Here is a 15,441-nt window from a genome sequence, read left to right as displayed (position 1 = left end):
GAGTGCTATCATTGAGGTAACACACACTGATATCAGTGGCAGACGACTGCTGAGCAGCCCTTATGTTAAAACGCTTGCACACAAACTCACATCCGGTTTAATGCCAGCGGCACAGCTGAGGGTCGCCCGGCTCTGCTGATGGTCATTAAGGCACTGCACCGCCATCACTCACAGGGTCACATGAGCATGAGAATCGAGCTGGAAACAGCTATGTAGCAAGAGGCTAAAACAGACTAGTCTTATCTGAGCCAAGAGTGTGTGCGCAAGAGTGTGAAAGGGACAGTATCGTCGGCCGCTGTAAATACCAAACTCAAGAGGATCACACTCTCAATTATACAGCGACCCGGTGGCAGCCACAAAAGCAAGCCTGACGAAGACCACTGCTGGATTTTCATCGTCACACACACAAAAATACAGCTGCCAAGGACGAGGAAGTAAAGCTAGCTATTAACCTACTCTTCCTTCCTCTTGCCCTTCAATAAACAGCGCCACGTATGCCCTTTCAGACTCTTGTGTGTTAAAATTCAAACCCACGTTCGTTTTATGCACATAAGAAATGAAGGTTTGGGATAGAAGCACATTTATAAGCAAAGAAATGGAGAAATATCTATATTGCATCGGGCCGCTCGCCAGCTTTTAGCACAACTCATTCTTCTCGCGATCATCTGGAGCGTTCTGCCGAGCCTTTATACCAAACAGCATCTGCTGCATCTCACAAAAGCCCTCATCCACTGAGAGATTTCGAGTCCTAACAGCTGCGGATGGGAAGAAAGATGTGCTTATGTCTCTGTCCTTCTGAATATTTAAAAACAGAGGTGTTTCAGTTTAAGCCTATGGGCATGGTCACATTGACTTCACCTCGTTCTGGAGTCAAATACATAAGGGAAGGGTGTGGAAAACTAAACTAAGGAATAAATAGTAGGGCTTGTATCAATATTATAACTGTTCATATTTAGGGTTAGGGGTTTTTATTTTAGTTTAATGTTGTACAATTTGTGCTACAGATGACATGAATTATACCTCAAAAGCTAGCCTATTACTAGTGATCAGAGTACAGTTTGACCTGGTGGACAAAAAAAATACAGTAGACTTACAATGAAAGACCCAATTTGTTTCATCCTTTACACCCTCAAGTTGTTCCACCTGTATGAATTTCTTTCTTCTGCTAAACACAAAAGAAGATATTTTGAAGAATGTCTGTAACCAAAGAGTTGATGGGCCCCATTGTCTTCCATAATATTGTATTCATACAAGTCATTGGGGCAACTGCTGATTTCCCATATTATGTTCAGCAGGAAACTTTGGGGAAAATTTGAAATGACATACTGTACAATATTCTAGTATTCGTGTTTCAAAAGACAATAGAACTAATTTGATATTTGATTTATGTGCTATTAAAATCTGGGGACATACTAAGGAAAGCTTTTTCCATATCTCCCACATAACTGCATGATGAAAGTAAGACATATTGAAAAATATTTTAAAAAATATATTTTTCTTCAACATGAAATTCCAGATTCTTAATCTTTTAATATCTTATTCATGAAGCAACAGCAAAAAAAAAAAAAAAAACACCACACTGCCCATTTAAAAAGTGGAAATTACATATAGCATAAAATAACCCACTTCTACTGAGCACCATATTGTGCATTCATCATGCGTTCACAGTCTCACTAAAGACACAGTTGAGTGCTTTATGGTGCCTAATCAGTCTAGAGACAAGTATTTCTCTGCATAAATAAGTATACTTTTATAAACCTGTTTTCCAGCTAAAATCCGAATTTACTGGCAATAGGCTGTCAGAAAAGTTGGATCCATTGAAAAGCTCCTTTGGGAAGCAACAAGAGGTGGCGAAGAAAACATCTTACAAACAGTGAATCGCACACCGCTCTAAACACACGTTAAATGCAGGTTGTCAGGAGAGGTGTAAAGGCGCACACCCCAACACCCCATGTGGCTGAATGCCTACTAGTCATTCCATCAGAGTGACACTTTCAAATACGCACACTCACACACATGATGTCATCTTCTCCCTCGCTCATTCAAATAGACGCACACCTTCCATGAGCACCATAACACATTATCTCTCTCCTAACAGAGTCTCAAAGGAGATTTAGTGGTGCATCCTGCACACAAGACACTCACACTGACCCACTAAGGCACGATGACACGCGTACAGTCCGTCCCCCACGACACCTCCGGGCTCTGCAGTGAAGCATGTCAAGAGAATTCCATCTGGGGAGAGGAATTTGACCTCCGACCTCTGTTTATGACCCATCAAAGGGAAGCCTGCTCATTGGTCTGGCAGAGTAATCATTTCCAGATCGGGCCACTCAAAGAGAGTGTGTTCGAGAGGGAGAGAGAGGAGATTTTCCAGGGAGACAGAATGCCTGCAGCCGGCTATGTTAAAGGAATCAGGCTGCTGATGTTCAACAGAGCTCTACAGACAGGCCCATGTTCAAAATGCAACTTAACCAACCTCTCAGAGAGAAAAGATTAAGGTAGGAAAGAAAGAAAGAAAGAAAGAAAGAAAGAAAGAAAGAAAGAAAGAAAGAAAGAAAGAAAGAAAGAAAGAAAGAAAGAAAGAAAGAAAGAAAGAAAGAAAGAAAGAAAGAAAGAAAGAAAGAAAGAAAGAAAGAAAGAAAGAAAGAAAGAACACTTATGACAATTGATAATCCATGCAAAAGAGTAAGGAATAGTATAAAAAAGGTAAAAATTCTAAAAGTTTTATTTTTTTCATATTGCATTCATGATTTGGTTTAGAGGTTTGACTTTATGGTAGGTAAACTTTTGTGATTTATTACAATTTAGCCATCTCATAAAAATGATTACCAATTCTCATGGAATGAAATTCATTCCGATTGATGAATCCGTAGGGGTGTAACAATATATCGTGCCACAATATATATCGCAATACAAAAATGCAACAATACGTATCGTGGATAGTGACAATATGTATCGTGGATCGTTCCCTCAAAATAAAAATTACTGTGTGAGAAAAAAATACAATTTTTTCAGAGTTTTAGTGTCAGTACTACATTAAACTACTATAAATAATGTTGATTATAATGTATAATAATGCAATGGGGGAATATTTGTGTGTCCTGATAATGCCAAATGTCTTATGTTACCAGTAAAAAGTGTCCTACATTATTTTAAATATATCTAGTCAGTGACAGAGTGCAAGCATATTCGTCTAAAATAATTCTGTATTTTCAGCTTCAGAATCATGAATATTTTTATTTTGGTGTCACCATTGTCCTGTGTATTGGGTTACAAGCACCAAGTCCAAACCTATTCATTTAAACCCACAATGTAATATCTAAGTTAGCATTTTAATCAACAGTACATTTTTTGTTAACCTTTTATCATATGTCTTGGAGTATCGCAATAATATCGTATCGTGAGTTCAGTATCGTGATATGTATCGAATCGTGACATGAGGGTATCGTTACACCCCTAAAACGTAGTGTTTACATGAACGATAAATAAAGTGATCGGGCTAATGTATGCGTTTATACGTCACAAGCTTCTAATCAGAATTGATTTTGACATGCGAACACAGCACGAATATACAGTTTCCCACTGTTTGTGTGCATATTATTCTCTACTTATTTTCTTTGTTTTAAAGAGCAGAGTTAATATTTATCAATTTCGGGTCCTAATTAGGTGACGACAAGCACATAAACTGTTATGCCATGCTACTATTTATCAAACAGTAAAAACGCCCATTTCCACACCCAAAATAAAGTTTCTGTGGATGATAGTATGAAGAGAGGACTGATGGGACGTTGTTCTACTCCACTTCACAGACGATGAGCGGTAGGAGAATTTTAATATAACACGAGTCATTTTTGACATTTTATTAAAAAAAACAACTGCAGCTCGTTCCGCGCGTCGTTCGTCATAATGCCATTTCTACGTCATTGCACATGCACAGTCCTTTCCAGTTTCGGTTTTCAATCCAAACAAGTGTTTACATGTTCTCTCGATCGGATTAGAAAAGGAATAAACCACCCCTTTCAATTAAATCGAGCTCAATCGGATCGATTAAGGTGTTTACATAAAGGCTTTTCATTCCGATTAAGCCATCAGTCCAATTACTATGATTGCATGTAAACGTAGCATTGTTGTTTTAAATGGGGCCAATATCAGATTCCAGGGTGAACCTATCATGGTCCTGAACTGACCCGCATGTGCAAAAGAACGACAAGACGCAGCACGCCGTCACACGGAAGTAAACACGGAGGACATTAAAGTAAGTGATTACGTGTTTATTCAGAGGCTGCATCCTTCGAAGGGCGCGACGAAGGCTGTCCCAATTGGACGGCTCTTCAAATGTGGCCACCAAATGCATCCTTCGTTTCCCGTGAAATGAAGGATATAACAGACGGATCCTTCACGGCCTTGCTCACCCAAGAATTCATTGCGTGCCAGTGACGACAGGATTTTTTTTTTTAAATTGCCGAATTACACTTAACGCAAGTATTGGGTTTCAACTTACTCAAATATCTAATGATACAAATGTAAAAATAAAAATATTAAAGCGGTTCAAATGTTGACATATCTTATGATACAAATGTAAAAATAAAATATTAAAGCGGTTTAAATGTTGACATATCTTACTAAGATGCAATTCTATATAGTTTATACTCTTTATTATATACAGAGATGACCATGGTGAACATTTTTGGACTTTGTGAACTGGTTTTGTTTTGTTTTCAGACAGTTTAATATAACTTTCAAAAAAGTCAGCGGCGTGGCCTTTGAAGGCCCGAGTCCTTCGAAGGATGCAACCTTAGAATTTGGAGACAGCCATAGTAAAGTGTGAGCTGCTGCAGAAGCCAGCTAATTTATACACAGGCAAAATATAAAAAAACGAAGACGACGATGCGAAAAAAGAGCATAGTTTTTAAACACTTATTATACGATTTACATAGAGCTGTCATGTCACTGTAATCCTTATGAGCTCTGACACATCACTGTCCCTCACTGACTACCTTTTGCAACTGTCTTGATAACTTTGGGTATGGAAAATCTTTGAAGTGACTACCATGAGCTGCATGAAATTCACATGAATTCCGGTCAGAAAACATCTGACCTGTTTTGGATTTAGAACCACATATGGAAGTGGCACAAATCGGAATTGAAAAGATCAGATTCCATGCGTTTATGCTGTTCACACTTCATGAGAAAAACAGATCTGAGTCACATGTGAGCAAAACAAAATCAGATCTGAGTCACATGTGAGCAAAACAAAATCAGATCTTTTGACCAGAGTTTGTCAGTTTATGCAAATGAGCAGGGACATAATCTGCCATCTGGAGTGCAGATAAGCTTAAATGTAAAAACATTTACTACCAATTGACTTTGCAACACTAACCATTGTAAACAGACCTTGAGAGAGTAACAAAAATGGCTGTCAAATACTAATATGGGAATACATTCTATTTCATTTCAAACCCATCTCATTTTCCCTTGCATCCATGAGGAGTTTTTAAAGTTCACTCATTTGGTGCTGTTGTTGGCATAATCGCCTTCTTAAAAAGGAGCAGTCCGTTCCTTGACTTGCTCGCTCTCAAACTGCTGGAAAAACATGATTAGCTGTTGGAAACATGATTAATGATTTCTGTTTCCCGAGCTGCTCCTCTGTCAGAAAGCATCATGGAATGAGAAGTTTAGTGGGCTCCCAAGAAGTCTGCAGTGACAAGGAGGTCCCCCGTCAAAGACCCCCCGTGAGGTTAGAGGTCAAGGGGCAGCACGGATTAGGGCGACACGTCACCTCGCTTTGGGATTTCAATTAACCCTTTCACAGTCCTCTGTAACTCTGGCAACGGATAAGCCTGACACGACAGATCCAATGCGCTGGTTTCTCTCACCCGGATTAGACCTAATCCTGAATGAAAACCAACTCACAAAGCGGGCTCCAAATCAAACCCGCCTTTAGCCCAAAACCAGCCAAGCAAAGATCACCAGCAGCCAAAATTACAAAGCAAAGGTCCTGATCTATAATGCCAGAATGAACCACAAGCGAAAACAGTTGAGATTATGAGGTCAACTATCTAAATCCATTCTGGCAGTATTAAAGGTTGAACATTACCCAGAGAGATCAATACACGCCGTCTTTTAATGAGATATTAATTAAGAGGCGACTGAACACCAGGACCTTGACTTAACAAGCTCAACGCTCTTATTAAAACCAATTCAATATCATGAAATATTACATCTATCAATCTATCAAGAGCTAGCTCTATCCATTTATTGATTTGCTGAAACAACTCCACAGAGCACCGTATAAACTACACCGTATCCTGCACATACTATCCAGTTTCTTACACGTTGAAAACGCACCTATATGGCTACTGTTGACCTCTTGAAAGGACTTTTAGAGCATCTGTGGTCCTCGGAGAGGGACGTCCCCTTGGGCCCCATCACTTTTAGTCTTACTTACATGGCCAGTCTAGAGATCGTGCATTATTTAACTGGCTTTCAGTACACAAACTACAACTGCCTGAGGAAGTGCTTCAGCGGCAGTATCCAAGGAAAGACGACGGCCAAATGAAATGAACCAGACAGTAAATAGTCTATTATTGAGTTCACACTGCTTATACCATAAGGAGGCATCACAAAAAGCAAACCTGCTCAGACCACAATGAACAGAAAGGTGGGAAACGGATTTTGCACATACAGCCCAAATTTACTTAAATATAGGCTACACATGCAAACCCTTATAAACACACGTGGCTATTCTTATTACTAACTTCACATTGCCTACAGCGAAGCTTTCAGAGTCACTTTCATCAGAAGGGGTAAATAAACACACGATTCAAACCAGACCTGAAGGGATACGTTGTGAGGGACGCCTTTGAATAAAGCAAAAAGAAATTTGGCTCCAAGATGCTGCCAGTCTGTGACTTCCATTATAAGAGCCCTAAAGCCCTTCTCGATACAAAACAGGCGAGCGAAAAGGAAAAACACAACGGCACCAGTTAATAATACCCTTAACAGCTGGTTTGGCATCAGTGAAAGCTACCCTATGCTTAACATAATACATTGTGAGTGTCGTAAAAATGCTGTCCAGGATCAGTTGTAAGGGCCATAGAAAACTCCACAGAGGGTGGTGGTAAAGCTGTAGTCTGCAAGCAGATGGCAGATAGCATTGATCGGATCCAAGCCCCGATAAGGCTGAGGGATAGATGCGCTGTCCTGGAAACTACAAAGGAGATGTGAGTGGAAAGGTCCCCCCCACCCTGTCCCAAAAGAGAAATCCACACCACTGACTGGTATTGACGTACATTAACGGTCCCAGACGTTGTAATTTAAATCAAACAGCATGTATCACTAATAACGCTAACTGATGTAATGTTCAATATGCATACGGGGGTCAGGGGCCAACCCAAGATGGGTGAAGGCTGCAAAAGCTCATTCGAGGGCCCTTGACACTTTCATTCACAATGGTATGTGGCCTGACAATGATGTCAAAGGTCACACTTGGTATTTCAAGCGCTAGTCGAATAGTTGGACTCCAGGAACTGGTCAAGACACAGCTGGTTAGTTCGACAGTGGAAAATAGTTCATCCCAAATGCATACGGATTGTGCTCTCTCCATCACAAACACATGACTTATCTATTCCTAGAATATGGTGCCAGCATCTTATATCATTGAATTATAAACTGTTGAATCATGTTTTCTGGAATGAGATACTCCTGGTCATGGTCAAGCTTCATTGGTCACCCCAGGAAAGCTTCTAATCTCACTAACGGCCTCATACTTTGCCAGCAAAACAAGAAATACAGCAGCTCAAAACAAAGGTAGGGATGGAATTTTTTTCCCTCCTAAACCAGTTGTTAGTTCTTTTATTTTGATGGGCGGTTGAAAAAAAAAGAGGGCTGGAAAAACACAAGAAGAATGAGAGCTCATCATTGCTGTCCTGACATCATGAGTGGCACTGATCCTACACTGAGGTTCCCAGCTGAGACCTCTAGTCTGTTGAGGGAGCGGGAAAAGCTGCATCTCCTCTGGACGACAGCCATGACAAACAAAACATGGCCTGACCCTTCAATCTCCAAACACTGCTCAAGCCAAAAAACTATTTATACACACACAATAACTCAGAAAAGGGAAATGATACTTAATTTGATGCAACAGCGCTCTTTGCATTAGTAAAATACAACAGAGTATGCTGCTAATAAGACTGATCAAATATAAAATGGTAGCCTAATCTCTATTCCTGTCATATTCCTATGGCATGAAGTATCTAAATATCACACGCTTTCTCAGAGGGATAACCATCTGTCAGCCTTTGGCGCACACTTATATAAACGTACATACTAGAAGAAAAGTGAAGGGAGAAACAATTTTATTATCTCTTCCTCTGATCTGATACAGTCGGCTTCAAAACACTTCAGGCCTGACTGCCTTTATTGTGTTAGTTTGACGTCTCCACAGATTTGAGGTGCAGAAAGAGCTGATAATGGATTGGAAGAGTAAATTAAATAACTTGTGTTTTATGATAAACTCAATCAAAAAGATATCATTGTCTGTCCTAGAAAGTGATACTGAAGGAAACTAAAAAGACAAGCAAGCAGCTAATGAGAATCTAAGAGTCCTCTATTCAAGAAAAGGAAAAATGAAACCGATATATGGCAGGTTTATAAATATGAAGGAGAGATGCTTGCAGGGCAAAATTATTCATTTATTATTTAATCAATGTATAGGTGGTTGAGGCTAGTTGTCACAAGGGTAGGCCTATAAAGATTCAAACGTCAAGGGTTTTGTATTTACTTTAAAAAACCTACTTCAAAACCAAATAAAATATAACCATTTTTATTAATTATCTCCTCCAAAGTACAATTCCTATATTTTTGTTCTAAAACTGTTGGGTAAACACAATTGGGGAACGTTGTCACACGAGGTGTGTTCAACAGCACATTTTCTATACATCCCTAAGACTTTAAGACATTTGCACACACAGAAATTGACTATCCAAAATAAACCTACCCTAGGTAATAGGCTATTCACTGTAATAAAAAGTGTGACAACTAGCCTCGGTCACTGTAAATGCAATAGTGACTTGTAATTGTGACGTAGTACTATAACGCTGCAGACGTTATTTAGTGCGGGGAAAGGCGCCAAAACGGTCTCTGTCTGCACGCAGCGCCTCATTTCATGTAGAGTGGGTACGGAGGTTTAATGCAGCCCACAGCCCACTCTACACCGGTAGAGAGACTCGGGAGGAGGCTGGCACTGACAAGCTCGAAGGTGAGGATGTCAGGGATATTTAAAACATCCGTCAATCACGGCAAAGGGCGACTGCGCGGAATTTAACGACTCATAACGATATTAATTCTGACATGGCGCACTTTGTTTCTCACAGATGTCACAGAGGCGAACCGCTTTGACATAAAGTTGGACATTTTACGCCTATCTATTACGTTGAGACTGATGCTCTAACATCACTTCATAACACAAACTCCATCAAACTACCAGTGACTCTTACTAGTGGATTGTTCTTAGTGAATCAAAAACAAAACGTGACGTAGTCACTTTTCCAAAAGACTCATGCTTTTTAAATCAAATACGCACGTTTTGTTGTAAACAATTCTTGTTCAGTAGCTAGCTAATGTTAATGAATAGCTAGCCTAAGTGTTAGGCTACATCTTAACACATTTTTGTTCGCTTAGCTATTTAATAGGCTGAGTAGGCTACACCATATAGTGGAATATATGGAATAATTTCCATCATTACTAATAAACCATGTCATACTCGGCGCTACTTCAAGAATGGAACTGAAATGGCATCACTGTGATCCATCCGTTGTGCCCAAAAGGTAGCCGAAGAGTTGCCACTCTCAATAAACGCGGAATATGAGTTTATATAAAACACGTAACTTTTGGACAGTCTGCTTATTTCCCCACAATAAAATCTTTCAGCCCGGTTATGAGTGATTATGCTGACTGAGACATTGAAGTCTTAAGTTTAAACGACCAGATTTCAATAGGCTGAATGTGTGTAGCCTATAGCCTAATGATTATTTACCGAGCTTTCCATACATACAACAATTTAAATAAATAAACAATTAACAATTTAAAATAAACTCTTCTCAGTCATATGAAAACCAAAGCCATATCGAACACTGGAAGGACAAAGAGCAAGATCAAAACATTGGCAAAAACGTAATAGGCTAATAGTATATTTTTCTCTTAAAATCATTAATAACCGCATCATGTTATAATAAAAAGGAATGAACTAGATCATATTCATTCACAACATACAAACACCAACCTTCGACTGTCAAACAGTTGCCCGCCAACCAAAAAATAATGTCTGCTCCGCAAAATAGTTAATTTAACCGTAATAAAGCTATATAATCTGATAGATCTTTATATGTGAAGGCTATGCTGATAGTAGGCTACATGCGTGAAATTACAATTAGAAAATTGTCTAATCTTATATTTCTGCCTTTCTCGTGCAGCATAACTGTTGTAAACCTACATCCAATGTTCCCGAATCCCAGCTGAATCAGTCTTGGTGAGATTTTACAGACAGCCAACCCACATACTGTCACATTGATGCTGACAACCCAATAGCCAAATAACTGAACAATTAAGAGGCGTTGGGCAGAGCCTGGTTTATATATTCAAACATATAAAACATCCCTCGCTATGCAGTTAATATTATCCCTAAAAGTGTGATATGCCGTGGTAAACTGCGCTATCCAACAAATGCATCGTTCACATTCTGCATATTCTCAGAGAACGCCCCTGTACCCAAATAACCTGCTTGTTACTTATTTCAGTAAAGCAATTAAACCGCAGGGAATCTGACCAAGTTAGTCCTCCACTACTGCTGTTCAATGCAAATATCAGCTTGTTTTATGCGTCAGTTAATAGACACTGAGGTGTCAAACCGCATATAAAACGTCCACATCGCCCTCCTCGGTTGTTTCGACGCAATCATGTATCGATACATTCACAGTGAACGCCGAAGAAAACAGCGCGCGACACGCATCTGATCTAAAAAAAAAACTGCATTTCCCCCCAAACAAACTGCATTGAAAAGTCTCGCCTGTGCGTAAAGAACCGAGGTTACTTACTTGTGCTCTTGATACCTTGGTTTATTATCCTCGCCATGCTTAAAATCTCAAACTTGAGTCCATTTTCTCGGCAGCAGTGTGTAAAGCTCCGCGTGCACTTTCCGAGTGTGAAGTCTCAGCACGGCATGAATGAGGAGGAATGCAGTCCGCGCGCCCTGATCGAGACGCAGCCTCGTTTTGAGTCTCAGGGAACGCGCTGCCAGATACATATATCTCGCGTCGCGGCCAGGCGGCGACATTGAGCGCGCTGGAGCTGGTATTGGCGAAACCTACAGTCTAGTCTTGAATACCAGTCCGTTGCACCACCTGTCGATGCATCTAGGCACATTTATTACAATCACAGAGACGATGGTTTGTTTGTCGTTTGTGTATGCCAGCCAAGCATACAATAGCTGAAGATATTAATAAAACAGCATTAGAGGAGTATTGTGAGACCAGTTAAACCAATTTGAAATTAGCTAAAATAGTTAAATGTTCCCTATATATTTATCTTATTTATTTTAAATAAAAATGATTAAAATAAATGGAGGCTGGCATAATCATTATTTTGAACAAGCATAAGTTTCAACAGTTTTTTTTTTTTTTGGACCACATTTACGAAATAGACATTCATTATAGTGCTTTATTTCTAATTTGTTGCAGACAAATATGTGTATTTTTTTTTATTAAAGTTATAGAAATTACAAGCTGTACCCTGAAAAAAATGTTACTTACACTCCCAGTCTACCCAACATTTTTAGATTTCTACCCATGTATTTTCAGAGAAACATGTGCATGCAATAGAAAGTGACATTTTGTGCAGACTGACATAAAATACAGAATATAGAAGAATAAATACAGAAAATATGCTATTTATTTTCAAACAGAAAACAATTGTCTGAATTTTGAAAATACTCAATTGATAACTTTGTTGCTTTAACCTTGATCACAAATAGGGACTTATCGTTTACATTCAAGGATGTAATCGCATCATACATTCACATCGCTTAATCACGCTCAATGTGAAAGGCCCTTAAGACATAATAAACAATCATTAAAAACAATACCTACATATACTTGTATAGTATTATAAATCCTTAGATTACAATGAGGTTAGGTTCTTGTTTGACCAGTGGTAGACAAAGACCATCTCATGTTAGAATGTATTTGAACACCCGCTGAGCTTTACAATCCCATCATCCTACTGCACACATATATCCTCACAAAGAAACCAAAGCTTCTCTGATAAACACTGTGGATTTATGATCAAACTTGCACACACACTGACAAATCCAGAGCTAGACTGAAGACGGCGCCTGAATGCACAAACAAGGCTGTCAGAACAGTCAAAACTTCAACTTAAACTTCAGCTGAAATTCTACTCTACCTTTATAACATTTCGTTGCATTGTTTTTTTTTTATGTAGATACAGTTCTTCAGTGATGTGAGGCACATTCCGGTATTGTCACTGGATGTATGCTTCAATCTATTTACCACAAATAAGAATGTCTACCCTTATTTTGTCCTTAAGATGCTGTTTGACCAAAAAGTGATGAGTTTACAAAAAATCTATATACAGTATATTGTGTTTGTGACAATACAATGGGCCAGTGACCATTTCATAAATGAACAGCATTATGAATGTTTTAGGCAAACACGTTTTTCATGTCAGCAAAACAAAGCACAGCGGAATCTGATGGGGTAAGAAAAATGACAGAATCCGTGAGCATCAGGCTGAGGTGCTTTGAGTCTCACCTGACCATTTATCTGCTACAGGTAAGGGAACTTTGAGGACTAAATGCAAATTTGCTGCTGTTTTCTGGTGGAAAATGTATCGACTGATGGTCTTCCCATAAGAAAAAGTTTTGCTAGTAGATGTAAGATGAGAATGTTCATGTTGAGCTGGAATTCAAAGTTTGTTTCTGTCATTGAAATTCAACTACGTTAATTTTAATAAATTTTCATTCATTCTTTACTAGAAAACCTTACATGGTGGCTTGCCAAAGTCTTGTTTGAAAGTTCTGAGATTTGGAAGTTTGAAGGTTTATAGGCCATAGCTAGCATCTTCAATGAATTTCACCAAATCAAACTGTATATTCCAACTTGTTTGCAATATGTTGTTTTCATGAAATAGTCAGCACTTTAAAGGGTTAGTTCGCCCATTTAAGACATGAAGTTGTATGCAATCCTTACCAGCACTATAGTGCATACACACTGACCCACTCTGTTGTCACCTCCCTGGTCAGAGTTCTGGCCGCTGGAAGTTTTTCAATAAAGTACTCCCGGTTATTTTCCGGGGTCGCAAAACTGTGCGTTTTTACGTGAAAAAATTATTTGCGTTTCAAAGCTTGATTAATTTGCCACACAAAAAACACGCCGGTCAAAATTCATACCTCAGTTTTAATCGGCACTATTTTCTATCCATTTCTATCATTCCGCGCTGCTGTTAACGTTAATAGTGCGCACGTTCCGATCAGCTGTTGATAGCGCGACTCGCTGACAACATGTCTGACTGCGAAACTTCTGATGATGAAACCAATTTTAGCACAATGTCAGACAGATCAGATGATGAAAGTAATTTTAGCACAACGACAATGTTATTGATTGCAACACAAAACCTCAATTGTGTGTGTGTTCAATCAAATAGTTTTCTCAGCAAATTGTACCAATATCTCTATATACTGTTTTTATATTAGACATCTTTTCACATGTTTTATAATGGAGTCTAAACATCAGCTTGTTTACCGTACAGTTTAGACATGGGATCATAAAGTTAGTAAATAGAGCTTACCCGTGGTACTGGTACAGCAAAACTCTTTAATTTTCCTTTTCCTCCTTGGTTGGGGATGTAATCGTCTTCGCTGAAGTGAGCACTACACACACGAAAATCCTTTATTCTGGATATTTTAGCTCCCGCAGAGTAGCCGATGGCAACCAGCCAAAGCTGTCTCATAGTTATATTCGAAACAGGAAAACGATGGAATCTGAACTTTGATCCCGGCACATCCTTGTGGTCACAGCCTGGGAATTTACAAGTTCGCACCATTGTTAATATAATACTTTTTACGTCGTTGTCAATCGTTTGTTTAAACACTATGGAACAGCTGATCGGAACGTGCGCACTGTTGACATTGACAGCAGCGCGGATTGATAGAAATGGATAGAAAATAGTGCCGATTAAAACTTGAGGTATGAATTTTGTGTGGTAAATTAATCAAGCTTTGAAACGCAAATCTATTTTTCACGTAAAAAAAACGCACAGTTTTGTGGCCCCGGAAAATAACCGGGAGTACTTTATTGAAAAACTTCCAGCGGCCAGAACTCTGACCAGGGAGGTGACAACAGAGTGGGTCAGTGTGTATGCACTATAGTGCTGGTAAGGATTGCATACAACTTCATGTCTTAAATGGGCGAACTAACCCTTTAACTTTTAGGTAGAAGGAAATTGTGACAACAATGTTTTTTTTTTTTATAATTTCTTTAGGATTATCTGTACAACCTTTCATAGATGCTGTTTGTTGCATGCTGGCCTGGTCTAATTGTGAATAGCATTGATTTTAGTTGTACCTGCCACTATACATCAGAAAAGAACAAATGTTCTTGTCAATTTTTAGTCAAACAACTGCTAAATTGACAATCTTGGCCAGAATAAGCTACTGTATGCATCAGACTTTAAACCAATAGTCAAACGTTTGGCTTGCACGACTAATACCACCACAAAATGTACATCATCGAGTCGTGCTGCTCAAAACTGTCTAGAAATCATTGACTAATTCACAAGATCATACTGAGAGAATGAGATAAATTGAAGGGCTTCAACTTACAGACTGTCAAGAGTTACAGAGTTCAACAGGCAGTAATTTGTACATGAGAAAGAGAGAACAGAGAGCTCCTACAGGTGATGGTCTGGAGTGAATGTGATTTCACCTAGTCCAACATGTTCCTGGATCTTTGTTGATCCTGGAACAACATTCCAATCAACCAATCAGATCTGATTTGACTAGTTTATAGTTTATTTCAGGTTTAGGCTTACAACTAGGTGCTTCTACATCAATGTTATTCCCTTTGATTTTAGGGATAAGTTTTCGGACAGGAATGTTGATCCAGGAACATGTCTTACTTGGCAAAATCACAGTGAACGTTGTTCAGGTGTCAGGTGCTTCTAGAGCCAGGTGTAGTGGGATGACTCAGGTCATTCAGTAGTTGGCCTTGCATCTTAAAAAGAAAGTGCTCTGAATTTAAGTGTGCCGCTCATCCCTGGGGATGTTTGCAAGGTCACTGTCATTAGGAAAGTCTGACTTAGATTGATTAGGTCTAAAACTTTTCTCTCTAACTTCTGGAGTTTTGGTAAAGCACGTGGTGAGTG

The 15,441-nt window shown here is 39.1% G+C and overlaps 1 protein-coding gene across 1 annotated transcript in view; it reads right to left on the bottom strand.

Annotated features, from left to right (window-relative positions):
- Positions 1-11,264, bottom strand: part of plxna1a (plexin A1a) — a 223,005-nt gene extending 211,741 nt beyond the window's left edge. Inside the window, exon 1 of the mRNA XM_056257929.1 lies at positions 11,097-11,264. The gene's annotated coding sequence lies outside the window, so the exon portion shown is untranslated. The remainder of the gene's footprint in view (positions 1-11,096) is intronic.
- Positions 11,265-15,441: the final 4,177 nt, after the last annotated feature.

Source organism: Rhinichthys klamathensis, unplaced genomic scaffold, assembly GCF_029890125.1.
Source record: "Rhinichthys klamathensis goyatoka isolate OS25496 unplaced genomic scaffold, OSU_Roscu_1.1 h1tg000147l_1, whole genome shotgun sequence".
NCBI lineage: Eukaryota > Metazoa > Chordata > Actinopteri > Cypriniformes > Leuciscidae > Rhinichthys > Rhinichthys klamathensis.
This window is presented reverse-complemented; position numbering and strand designations above follow the sequence as displayed.